The 13867-nt window shown below is 41.2% G+C and overlaps 2 long non-coding RNA genes across 7 annotated transcripts in view; one reads left to right on the top strand and one right to left on the bottom strand.

The window, feature by feature from the left end:
* Positions 1 to 3105, bottom strand: part of LOC116662247 — an 88505-nt gene extending 85400 nt beyond the window's left edge. For all 6 annotated transcript variants that reach the window (XR_004318276.1, XR_004318273.1, XR_004318272.1 and 3 more), the window contains exon 1: positions 2968 to 3105. This is a non-coding gene — a long non-coding RNA (uncharacterized LOC116662247). The remainder of the gene's footprint in view (positions 1 to 2967) is intronic.
* On the top strand, positions 3017 to 9632 carry LOC116662249. The gene is made up of 4 exons (XR_004318282.1): positions 3017 to 3144; positions 4256 to 4371; positions 6979 to 7083; positions 8645 to 9632. It is a non-coding gene; the product is annotated as an uncharacterized LOC116662249 (long non-coding RNA).
* The last annotated feature ends 4235 nt before the right edge of the window (positions 9633 to 13867 follow it).

Below are 13867 nucleotides of genomic sequence, written 5' to 3'. Positions count from 1 at the left end.
TTGTTCATAAGGGACAATAAAAATAAATAGGCAGGAATACCCAGGAGAGTTTTGCCAATGAGTAGCCACGTGGTGGGATGACTAGCTCTACCATACATAGAGCAGAACAGAGTCCAAGAACAGACCCGAAAACATACAAGAATTTAGCATATGACAAGGTAGCCTCCCAAATAAGTGGGGGTAAAGACAGATTTGGGACAAAGGGGTACTCATCTATTAAAAAAAAAAAGGGGGTTCTTAATTCTGCACTTCATACAATAAACCAGGATAAACCCTACATGGATCCAAGAATTAAATGTACAATGAACAGAATCATACAACTACTAAAACAAAGCATGGGCTGATTCCTTTATAACCCAGGAGCGGGGAAAGCCTTTCTACCTTTGACTCAAAACCCATCAAAGAAAACACAGATAAATATCAATAGATAAAATTCACCATATTAAAAAAACTTCATAAACAAAGTTAGTAAAGCAATGACAAACAGGAAAAACTATTTTCAACGCACATCACTAGTCTTCCTACTACATAAAGAACAAGCTCTAGAAATCGTTTTAGAGTAAGAACGCAATACAAAAAGACTTCAACAGCCCACAGAGAAAGAAACATAAAAGGACACTAAATATACACAAAGATACCTGACTCATGCATAGTAAGAAAAATCTAAACAAAAACTGCACTGTTGTACAATCTCTTATATATATTATGGGTTTCCAACCATGACCTGCCCTTCTGAGGGGACTACATTACCTGCTGTTTCTTGTCCTGTCTTGGATGTGGCATATCTTAAGTGGTCTCAAGTCACTACTTGCTATTTTCCTGCAAGGGTTTGTTTCACACATACAGAGAGCCAAACGCCATCTCATAGGCAGATGCTTTTACACAGTGTGGAGCCAACTGCTTTGTGCCCTTTACCCCTAAAATGGGTATGATCCCACTGCAAACAGAGGCAGCCCCTTATGTAAAAATCCCTGCTTTTTCATGCCATCACATCTTCTCTGCAGAACTTACTATGTTAGTTTTTAAATTTTGGAAAGAAGAGGAAACTTCTGCCTCAGTAGCACTATCAGGAAACAAGCGTGCACGCACATGCACACGCACATGCATACGCTTAATACTGCTGTCTAGAAATATCCAGCATAAACGTGTTTTCTTTCCTTCTGGACTTTTTGTCTCCATCTAATTGGTCAACCTTATAAATATTTTTGTATTACTACTGGTATCTTATATTTGATGATCTAAAATTATTTCTTTAAAGAATATGAAAACGAATATATGTATGTATATGCATGACTGGGACATTGTGCTGTACACCAGAAATTGACACATTGTAACTGACTGTACTTCAATAAAAAACAAAATAAAAATAAAAATAAAGTAAAGTAATTTCTTTAAAAAGCTTAGTTATTTCACTGATAATAATCCTCCTTTCAGATTCTATTGCACAGAACTGTGAAAGATCAAAACATAAACCAACAGTATTCCCATCACTTGGGGAGAGCCCATGAAAATTTGGGGACTTGTTCTTCCATGTCGTTAAACGCATACTTAGAAACAGGCCTATAGGTCAAAATTTTAGGTCAAAAATTCATTCCTAAACTCTTTGCTGTTTGGTAACCATCATTTCTTTCAAAAACTTTATGCTTAAGAATCATAGTTGAAATTCCTGTTTTGTCTAAAAAAGTTCTAAGCACAGAGATGTGGTTTAAATATGATCCGAAAGAGCCTCCTCCAAATTCCACTCCCCAGTAGTAAACACTAGCAATAGCAGGGCTGTTTAACCGGCATTTTTTAAAAACCACGTATAAAATGCAACAACAACAAAAAAATGCATGTGCATAAACTAAACTTCTGTCTGTTGTTCATGTCTATAAATGTAATTGTATTAACCTAATTCTTTTTCAGATTTCTCCAGAGACTGAACAGGATGTGACAGTTTCATGAATAACCAAACGTGGACAGAATGGATTGTCGGAAGTTTTGGCTGCTACTAAATAGGCTCCCTTTAATGAGGGAAATACAAGAGGTCTGATGGCCGATAGCAAGACCTAAAAACAGTTTTAAATATACAGGAATCTAAGAGGCTAGATTTCTTCATCCGTTCTTCATTCGGGGTGTTTTACCTCCTCAAATTCAACCCCCTGCTAAGCTTCAAAACACCAGGAGCACGAACGACTAGCGAAAATTAACCCTGGTCTCCTAAGTTCCACCATTCCATTTAAAATAAAGAGGGTGGAATCTTCTCACATATTCTTGCAACCCATTATGTAAATCTGGTTTCGCTTAAATAAACGGGAAATTTACACGGCGGAATAGTTTCTCGGCCAATTATTGGCAATGCGTTTCCTGTTAAGATTTTCGGAAGTTTGCAAAAGATAAGTAGAGGACTTGAGCCCAACGGCAACGGAAGGACACGTACTCTTCCCTCGGTCCCTGGTAGGGGCACGTCTTTAAAGGAAATGTTACTTCTCTAGGGATACATTCCAAGAAGCCTAGACCCTGTCGGCAGCGGACCCGCTGGACCTAGCCGACCCTCCGGCCACCACGTAAACGGCGAGGAAAGAAAGGAGGGAGAAGGAACTGGCGACCCCTCCTCCTGCCTCCCGCCTTCCGGCCACAGGGAAACGCTTCGAGGCCAGTCGACGGGGAGACCCAAAGGGCTCTACTTGGACGCTCTCCCCACACGCGTCAGGGCACAGAACTTAGGCGGCGGCACAATCCCGGCGCCCTCGCTCAGCCAGCCTCGCCCAGACGCCACACCCCGGCCCGGCCCACGCGGCGCCCCCTCGGCCCGACCCTGCCACCATTGGCCTGCGTCGCACGCCCGGCACAGGCTGCCCAGGCGCCGGAGGACCGGGAGGGCCCCCGGACCACAAAGGCTACCGGACGGAGCCCAGACCCCGGCCTCGCGTCGCCTGCATCAGGGAAAGGAAGGGAAAGGAGAGGAAGGAGGCTGGGGGGACCCACCTGGCTGCGGCCGCGCGCCGCGAGGGGAGACCCGGGCCGCTCCGATCCTCGCGCGGGAGCCGGTGGGACTCAACTGCGCCCCCCGCCCGCCCCTGCCGTAAAGCAGCTCCCGCCTGGCCCCGGGTAGACCGCCTCCCCTCCCCACGTCGTCCGCGTCTCCTCGGAGACGCCCGGGAGGTGGGGCGCTTCTGAGGGGCGGAGGGGTTGGGAATCCGGATTCCTCAGTGTTGGCCCCGCCCAGGGGAGGGGGTGGGACCTCCTGAGAAGGTCCCAGGTGCGGGGCGGTGGGAGAGGTGAGCTTGGGAAAGGCGGAGATGAAGCCTCCCGTCTTTCGCCCTCTGCTCTGAAGTACCAATTTGTCCCCCCCCCTTGTAGGGTCCTTGCCGACAAGTGAGCAAACCGTGAATGTGAAGGAACAGTATAACGGAAATTTTTGAACAGTCGCAAAACTATTTAGAGGGAAAAACTTTGAATAAGTACACTTTCAAACGAAGTTACAAGTTTGTATCATGCATATGCCTGAGGATATTAATACTTGGCTTGCTGCCTCCTCAGGTGGGCGGCAGATTCCTTGCAACAGCAGGCATTCCCTGCGCCCGGTTACCTCCCGCTGTTTGCCAACGACCTGCTAGTCACCTCTGAAGTGGCTTTCGGGGTGGGGGTGGGGGGCTGCTGCAGGGGGTATCCACACCGCCTAGGTGGGTGGAGGTGTGCTGGGTCCCAAGGAGTCACAGCGACTTGCAGGTTTCGCCTTCCTTGATTTATTTTTCTGGTTCGAAAAAGGAGCATGCTCCTTTTGCAAAATAACTTTCACGTGAGTGACAGTGCTGAATAAAACCCAAACTATCACTCGCTATGTAGTGCCAGGACACTCATCCCTTATTGGAATCAATATGTTTTAAATGGGAGAAGATTTCTCTGTCTGTGGGTGTAGGTCTAATGGTTATTTGTTTCACTAACCTCAGGGGCAGGGGTTAGGTAAACAGAAAGGCTGATCAGTATCTTTGACCTCAAGCCTAAGTCCCAGCAAGTTACAGTGTGAAATGACTAAATGGTCACAGTGGATTACATCACAATGGGTTTGCTGTATAAAGCCCAGAGCATTTTAAAGCTTAGGCTTATTTCTCCTAAGGGTAGGTAGTGGCTGGGTGGGTTTCTTTTACAGAGCTAGAAACAGACTGGTGGGTTTTGTTGTTTTTTACCTTTTTTTCACACTGAATCCTTATTTAGGGAAATTGATTTGTACCTGTGGCAAAGGTATTCAAAAATATATTTTTTTCCTATTCAGGTCACAGTTTTGTAAGAAAATCAAAGGGCATGATCAACAGCTTGTGCACTGCCTTGGTGTGGAACCAGAGTTCAAGCACAGACAAAAATCAGACACTGATTTCCCACTTCTGATAGGTAAGTACCAGCTTCAGTTGTGCTTTGGTTCTGCTACCCTCTTCTGTACAATAGGCTCCTCTCTCAAAGCAGGTCACTCACTCAACTTCCTCGGTTAGTAACTGGTTAGCACTGCGTCCATGTATACTCAGTTGCCATAATTGCTCACTATGATGATGAGGAAAGGTCTGCCCGTGCGTTTCAAAGATCAACCTGTTTGCTAAGTTCCAATACCCCTGAACTCAGTTTAAATCAAAGCCCAGAAAGGACCATTATTTTACGAGCACTGATTTCTCACATCTGATGGCTATGGAACATAATTCCCAGGTATACTTTGTGTTTCACCCCCTTCATTTTCACCAGGATGACTTTGTGAAATGTTTTAATCCAGTTTTATACCAGTGCCAGAGAGGTGTGTTCTTAATGCTCAAGACTGAGCAAAGGCAGGGCTATTTCAGTAACCGGAGACCTTCTGAAGCTATCAAAGTAGCCTGATATTTTCATAAACCCTAGAGCTAGGAAGGCATATCAGGTGATCCTGTTAGTTCCCTCGGGGTTGCTGAGGATAGGACCTCTGTCATCCTACATTGGAATCTCTGAAGGATGATGTGAAATGTCCCTTGGGAAAGGTACTTTGCTATCGTGCCTCCTGGTTGAGCAGTTTAATTTATACCTAGCTGAAATCTTTACTGGGAAGGATTAAACATGAACTCCTTTGTCATTTCTTTACAAGAAGAAAACCACAGCTGTTGATGCCAATTCTGCTATTCTTTTGGTCTATAGCACAGGGCAGGCTCAGAGTAATACCGAAAGATGACTAGCTTATTATGATTTATGATGTATTGTTCTTTTGTGATTTTTATAGTAATACACACATAGGTGATTTAGAAAATGGTACAACTTTGAGGAGGGGGTCATACGGCCCTATTTTGCAACATGTGTACTGGCTGATCACCTCTATGGACCATATGTATCATTGGCACACCTTCATGCTGATGTGGGGAAGTGGGTCAGGGTTCAGCAGACATTGGCTTCATGTGCTGCATGCCAGCTGCTTATGGCGATTGTGTTCTGTGCGTCAGCAGTTGGGGCACGGAGAGATGAGGGGACCAGGGCAGAGGAGGTCGTCAGCATCATAAACCCCTTATGACCTCATCAACCTGCCACCTCTGATTTTGAATAAATCCTTTTAGTTCTCCAGGTTCCATATCTTCAACTAACTTATAGGTCAAATAAAGGAAAAGTTTCTACATTTTTATGGTCAAGGGCCTTTTGGGAAGCTGATGAAGAGTGTGGAAATTAATTTTAAAAAACTCACATGTGCACATACACACAAATTAGCAGATACTTCAGGAACTTTAAGGAAACTTGTGGATTTCTCTTAAGAGCTCATGGACTTAGGGAGCTCACTGTCGCATTCAGTTTCACACAGGTGTGATTCTAGTGCCATCCATCATTCAAGTCATATCAGGCCCGTGCCTGAAACTCTCCAGTGATTTCCCGTTGAAATGAGAATGAAAATAATTGCCAAGCGTGGCCAGCAGTGAACAAGACGAGGCTACCCTTTGCCCTGATTACTTATCCACTTTGTTCCTTGGCTGCTTTGGCCCAGACACCTATGTTCTGGGTGTTTCTTTAAAAAGTTTTACTGAAAGAGGTATAATTGGCTGAAGGTAAACTGCTCTATTTAAAGTATACAATTTGATAAATATTGACGTATGTTACACCTGAAAAATGATCACCACAGTCAAAATAAGGAACACATCCATCACACCGTGTTTCTTGCTCCCTCGGCATACGTTGTCGTGGAAGCTACACTGTTGCTCCAAAGAGGTTCTTTAGTTATTTATTCCGTGCTTAACTAGGGATATAATTTACTATTAAGGCAGTTTCATGTGTACTAAGAAACATGTACCTAGAGTGTCTGAAGGTTCCTGAGAAGTTCCTTTCCTTACATACTTGATATTTCCTGCCCTAGATCAAATGTTACCTAAGTAAAATCTTTCACAGGAATCTTGAATTAATGGGTGTTATAGTATAGCTTCCTATTGCTGCTTTTGGTTTAAGGGTCATTTTGAGTCTTAGTCATTGTAAATGTGGAGATTTTGGCTCTGCTTAGAGTGACCTCATTTGGCTTCCTTGAGTTTTCGAATTAAAATTTTTCAAATGATACTGCTACTTCCTGCAGACTTGCTGAAATAAGAGTTTGCCTTTTCTTTCCATGACTTACATAAATGCCTTTCAACAAATGCCAGCTTTATTAATATCCTAATGTTAACTATACCTAGATTTTCTTTTGCTTCTTTCTAAGACCTACATTTCAATGGTGAAATATTTTAAATGTCCATGATAAGTCAAGAAAAACTCCTCGGTCCACTCATTTTTTCTTTTTTCTTTTTTTCCCCCAGGATTGAAAATGAATTTGTTTGCCTTTGGTTGGGGACATATTTCTTCATGATTACTACCACTAGCACTAGCTGTACCCCAACACGGGTACTTAATTGTCATGAAAATAATCATGACTGAGGGTCTGAGATTTAATGCTCTAATTATTTCATATATAATATTGTTTGAAGCTTTCATGAAACTACATTATTAAGTAAACATTTATGGTGGTGATCATTGCAGGGTAATGAAGAATTCAGAGGTCAACCCTATACTTAAATCCAGGCGTAAAAGAAGGGAGAAAAGATCGAGGAGCTTAGAACAGATTTCTAGCAACACTGAACGCAGGTAATGAAACTAGATATGTATTGTGTCATGTCACAGTAAGTTCTATGGTAGAAGATTATTTTGTTAAATGGAAGGAAAATGTGACCAGTAGCAGACTTTATGGCAAAATAACATTTTAGTTTAAATAACTCTACAGATTTGATTTTCTAAGACAGTAAACCATTTTCATATGTGGAAAAGACTTGGGCATTAGTGTCTTAAACTATCCTGAATGTTTTATGATAGAACATAGTACATAAACAAAACTGTTTTTTATTTACTTATTTTTAGAGGATGTATTGGGAATTGAACCCAGGACCTCATGCATGCTAAGCATGCACTCTACCACTTGAGCTATACCCTCCCCTACCTAAACAAAACTGTTTTTGAGCGGAAATTTTCATGATGATGTGAATAATTTGGTCTATGGTATTTCCTTTCAAAAAGAAAAACCCTTATTTTAATGATTTCCCAAAGCCCTCTGAAGACCTCTGCGAATCTGGACTATCATCATTTAATAACCTGTAAAGTTTATATATTCACCTTTGACAAAAGCTCCCATGTATACTTAAAATTTTCATCAGTATCTGAACTTTACAACTGATTAAGTATTCCACATTCTACTAAAAAGTTATATCAGAAGTCACCAGTGAATTCCAAATGACCCAATCTAATGGCTTTTCCCAGCCTCATTCTGTTTCATTATATTTATAATATTTTATTCATTTATTTTCAATAATGCTTTCATTTTTTTCCTATCCTCCTACTTCCCTTTTCACATCCCTGAGAAGTCAGTTACTTTCCCTTTTTTTTTTTATCTCCCAATGGGGCATTCTCCAAGGTTCTGTCCTCAGTTCATGACAAATGACATGCATTCATGAGGAGATAGTCCGCTATAGTAGTAAAGGAACTAAATTAGGTGTGAGAACTGCATTAAAATCTTACTTATGTTTCACACTACCTTCATGAACTTTGATCAGTCACTTAAATCTTGGAGTTTCAATTTCCTCATTCATAAGAAATGAGATGACTTGCCCTATCTATATTACAAGGTGATAATAAGGATCAAAAGGGATAATACATGTAAAAACTTTGATAAGCATATATTACTATGCAGATGAATATTAATTATGTTATTAGAAGACAGCTAGGTCATTGGCACTGTGAGACAGTTAATGCATAAAGTTAACTGACCCTCAAGGGGATTGAGGCCATGACCTTGTATTAATAATCCATATTTAAACCAACTGTGTTTTAACAGGCCCAAGCCATATAGAATAAGTCTTCTTTGCATATGTCTATCATGAAATGTATTTTTTCATCATTTTGGAATAGTATTTCACAAAGCCTTTGATGAAGGTGCTGGCTGACTCTTCCTAGCATTAGAGTATTAGTAGAAGTAGTCACTGTGTAGTGTTTAATATGCTTATCAAATATCTGTCTTTGCATGTTGTATTATGTCTTTGAACGCTGATAAATAAGCAATGTATAATCTATAAGAAAACACAAATATCTAATGTTATGAATTGTTTGCTGTATATTTTATTACAAGCATTTAAACTTTGGATTATTTATATTACAGGAGCATGAGCCCTCAGAGTGACTATAAATTTCAGGACCTCATCCACCACATCCACAGGCAGATGGAGGGCCATCCTCACCACCAGGTCTACCAGCGCCACGTCTCCCCAGAAGATTTGCTCCTCCTTCTCCAAGTTCTTTACCTAGAATAAGTGGTAAACCATCACCACCACGACCACCTTCGTTGGAGGACCTCCTCCTCCAGGATTACCACATGCTCTGTCTTATGGAATGAAGCAGAAATAGATGTATAAACATGAACTCTGTATATTGAGTCTTGAACGGCATGACTTGATTCTCCTTTGAAAGAATTAACTCATCAAAGGGAAAACTTGCACTAGAGTTTTTGGGTGTCTTCTGGCCATTAGCAGTCATTAATGTGTGAAAACTGCATAGTTTTGTGTAAGAATGATATAATTTTAGAGAATGTGACTGCTGACTCTTTCCTTTGTGAGCTCACCATCTTATATTCCTCTTTCAGAACAGTCTTTCAATAATTGAAAACTTCACAGAGAATGTGAAATTCATCTAGGAGGCAAAATTATCTTTGCAAATTGATGTTTAGTCTCCTAAGGCTGCCATAATAAATTCCTACAAACTAAATGACTTCAAAAAACAAACTTTGGTCAATTCTGAAGGCCAGTCATCCAAAATCAAGGTGTTGGCAGGGCTATGCTCCCTCTCGAGGCTCTGTTCCTTGCCTCTTCCAGCTTCTGATGGCTATTGGCATTCTGTGGCTTTGGCCACATCTCTCTCTGCTCCATAGTCACATGGCTATCGCCTCTGTGTATCTGTACACTCCCACTTCCTCTCTTTTATAAGGATACATGTGACTACATTTAGAACCCACGCAGATAATCCAGGATAAATCCCTCCTCTCAAGATCCTTAAATTAATCACATCTTTTGCCATATAAGGTAATGTTCACAGGTTCTATGGATTAAGACAAGAACATATTCTTTTGGAGGCCACCATTCATCCCACTTCAATAAAACCGGAAATACATTCTCAAATTAAGAGCAGTTTTGTTTCTTTTTACCATCTTTAACTTCAAGTACTATAACATTCTTAAACATAAATATCCCCTTTTTTGTTATTGAGCTTTAGTATCTTAGTTGTTTTTGTACTTAGAGAATGTTTCTGTTTATTTTTAAACTTTCAGATAGTCTGGTGTAGGTGACAACATTCCGTGGTGACAAAAACCTAATTGCTTTTAGATATGGTATTTGAAACTATCTTTCTCCTGGATATTATTTTACTTCATCATCATCAAATAATACAACAAAATTTACCATTTTAACCACTTTTTAAGTGCACAATTCAATGGCATGGAATACTTTCACAATGTTGTGCGATAATCACCACTATCCATTTCTTGAACTTGTTCATCATCCTGAACAGAAACTCTTGACCCATTAAACAGTAACTTGCCATTCACTCCTCCCCTCCAGCCCATGGTAACTACCATTCTACTTTCTGTCCCTGTGAATTTGCATTTTCTAAGTATCTCATATAAGTCAAATTATATAGTATTTGATAATATTTGTCCTTTTCGTTCGGCTTATTTCACTTAAGTGAAATATTCATATTCAAATATTCAAGCCCAGGACTAGGTGCTATATGAGGACTGGATGTCATTTTCCTATGAGCCATCAAACTAACAAACAAACCTGGGAGTCAACTTCTTGAGGATAGGATTAATCAAACAGCCACATGGACCTTCTAAACTAATAATCAGTAACATGAAACCAGACCACAAGTAAATATTTGGATATGAAACCAAAGACAGAGAAATCACTTATGGTCAATAAGGTTCTAAACAGACAGTGGAAGGACCGTATCCAAGATCAAACGTACCACCAAAAGGCAGCTGCCTTCATTCTGAACACCTACCAAAAGATATAGGCTTGGTGATAAGGAAATGCTCAAATATAGGAACCCCAAAACAGCAAAAAGAAAAGTATCCCTCTGGAACTTCATGTAGCCATTAGCCTGTACATGGTGGTCAGTGCACATGTTGAAACAGAGAGGAGAGGAGGCAATGAATGGGGCCCATTGATAGTAGAAACAAACTGAGACATAGTAATGAACAAGTAGCTGACCTGCATGAAAGACTTCCTTGATAAAAGGGGCAGCAGTAGAAGGTGTGAAAGGGGATATAGCAAGTGTGGGACAAATAACAAATGACAGGATCACAACTTCTAATATGATGTCATGCCATAGGGAAAACAGGCTCAGGTAAGTCAGAAATTAAAACAGCCATGATGGTGTCTATGGTAGAATCATTGGTCCCAATTCTTTGCTCCCTTGCTACATCCACACTCTTTGTCATGTGGCTTTACACTTTCTCTTAGGGGAGTTGGATTACATTTCCCCACCTCCTATTGTTAGATTCAGACATATGACTGGCATTTGCCAATGGGATCTGGGGAGAAGGGACAACATGCCAGTTCTCAGCCCTAGGACTTAGGAGGCACCATAGTTTTTCCACTTGCTCTCTTTGTTCCTCTGCCATCACCTTCCCATAGTCTGCTGGCTCTAAGGAGATGAGAGACATGCTGAGCACACCCAGATCCAATGTGCAGCTGATAGGCTAGCCATTCGGCTAAGCCTAGCTCAAATCATGTAACCAACCACCAGGCAAGCCACAGATGCATGAGCAAAAAAGATGTTCACTGTCATATACCACTGAGATTTAGTGATTTTCTCTAGATTTCCTCTACCTTAACACAGTACCACCAGGTTGCTCAGAAATACAGATCAGGAATTGAGAGGCAATACACAAAATGATTAGAAGGCCACATTTTGGGAGTCGAAATCCAGCCTGCCACTTCCTACCTGTGGGAAATTTGGGAAATCACTTAAGCTCCCTGTGCCTCAGTTTCCTCATTTGTGAAATAGGGATGATGATAGTTTGGGCATCTTTTCATACTTTGTTGGGTGACTGTTAGGATTTACCAAATATTTTTTCTGTAACTGTTGAAATGATCATGCAGCTTTTGTTCTTAATTTTATTGATATGGTTTATTATGTAATTAGATTTTTGAATGTTAAATCAATCTTGTATTCCTGGGGTAATTTACACTTGGTCATGGTGTATAATTTTTTTTTTAATGTTGCTGGATTTGGTTTGCTAATATTTTGTTAAGGATTTCTACATCTATATTCCTAAGGGATATTGGTTTGTAGTTTTCTTTTTTTGTAATTTTTTTTTATCTGGTTTTGGTGTCAGGGTAATACCAGCCTCACAGAATGAGTTGGGAAGTGTAACCTCTTCTATAGTTTATAAGTGTTTGTGGAGAGTGGGTATTAATTGCAGGTGAAATTCACACAGCCGAGGTGGGTGGGGATGTATTGGGTCAGAAGGAATCACAGTGACCTGCAGGTTCTCCTGCTTGACCACTGCCTAATTTACATCTTCCTTCATTTTGAAGAAAAAGAAAAAGAACATCATGCAAAATAATGTTCACCCTATGGAGATACATGTAGCATAGAGAGGAAAAGGAAGCTAACAGGTGAAACTGCAACTCTGAGATGAGGGGTGTTAAATCGGGGCTTGTATCCTTCCAGTACCTTGTTCCCTGAAAGCCGAGGAGAGGTGGGTAGAGGAATAAAGACCTTTAAAACCGATTGTCTAAGGAGCTCCCTAGACACATGGATAAACTGCAGGCTATATGGTTACTAAAAATTAATCAAGATATTTTTTGACTCTTTTCATTTCCACTGACAAGTATGTTCCTTGCTTATTTTTAAAGAAAAACACCATCTTCACAAATACCAAAGTGTTTCGAGTGAGAGCTGAAGTCACTCCTGGCCAGATCTGCTCCCCAGTGTACCCACCTGTAGTAGGAAAACTCAGTTCAGTCTACCTCCTGTGTATGGAAAACCCAGTCCTTCCTGTTTCTCCTTTACACTCACACGGAACACTTCACTTCTGGTTACCAATTGTCTAGAGGTTTTTTCCCCACAAAAAGCAATTCTCTGCAACCAATGCCAGCTGGGTGTTCTACAAGTCAAGTCAGTTCTGACCCTTGCTACCTGGAGGTAGTATCAGATCCCACAGGTGAAGGGCTCAGTCCCGCAAGACTGGTCCTACCTCACTTCAAATGCCAATCACACGTAGCAGATCTCCAGGTTACCAACAATTTCTGTCTGATTTGGCTACGAATTGGATGTTTCATAACACCCACCTCAGGTTTGACTCATTTGCTGGAGTGGCTTACACAACTTAGGGAAACACGTAAGTTTACCAGTTTATTAAAGGAAATGATAAAAGACACAGATGAACAGCCAGATGAAGAGATACCTAGGGCAAGGTCTGAGAGGGTCCCAAATGCAGGAGCTTCTGTCCCTGTGGAGTTGGGATGTGTCACCCTCCCGGTGTGGGTGTGTTCACCAATCTGGAAGCTCTAAGAACCCCCTACTATTGGGATCTTATGGAGCCTTCCTCACCTGGGCATGATCAGTTATTCACTCTATTTCTAGCCCCTCTTCCCTCTCTGGTGGATGGGGAGGAGGTGTGGCTGAAAATTCCAAGCTTCTAATCATAGTTTGGTCTTTCTGGTGACCAGCCCCCATCCAGGAGCCCATCTAGACTTGCTTCATTAGAACAAAAGATGCTCCTAGTGCTCTTATCACTTAAGAATTTACAACGGTTTCAGGAGCCCTGTGCCAGGAACTGGGGGCAGAGACCAATATATATATTTCCTGTTATCTCACACCACCTTTAAAAGAAACACACTTAGAAATCCATGGGCTCGGCACCAACCCCAGGGCAGCACCTAACTATTGTAGAATAGATAAACAAGATTATACTGTATAGCACAGGGAAATATACACAAGACCTTACGGTAGCTCACAGAGAAAAAACTGTGACAATGAATATATATATGTTCATGTATGACTGAAAAATTGTGCTCTACACTGGAATTTGACACAACATTGTAAAATGATTATAAATCAATAAAAAAATTTTAAAAAAAGAATTTACAAGGCTTTTAGGAGCCCTGTGCCAGGAACTGGGGGCAGAGACCAATATATATATTTCCTATTATCTCACATCACCTTTAAAAGAAACATAATTAGAAATCCATGGGCTCGGCACCAACCCCAGGGCAGCACCTAACTCCTGGCATGCTGACGCCCCTAACTCCTCAGAATTCCCTGCCTCTGTTCTGCTCCTCCACAGAGGACCTGCGCAGGCCCAGGCCCCCCAAGACCACCT

This window comes from Camelus ferus, chromosome X, assembly GCF_009834535.1.
Source record: "Camelus ferus isolate YT-003-E chromosome X, BCGSAC_Cfer_1.0, whole genome shotgun sequence".
Lineage (NCBI taxonomy): Eukaryota > Metazoa > Chordata > Mammalia > Artiodactyla > Camelidae > Camelus > Camelus ferus.
Note: the sequence above shows the minus strand (reverse complement) of the source record. Positions and strands in the feature narration are given on the sequence as shown.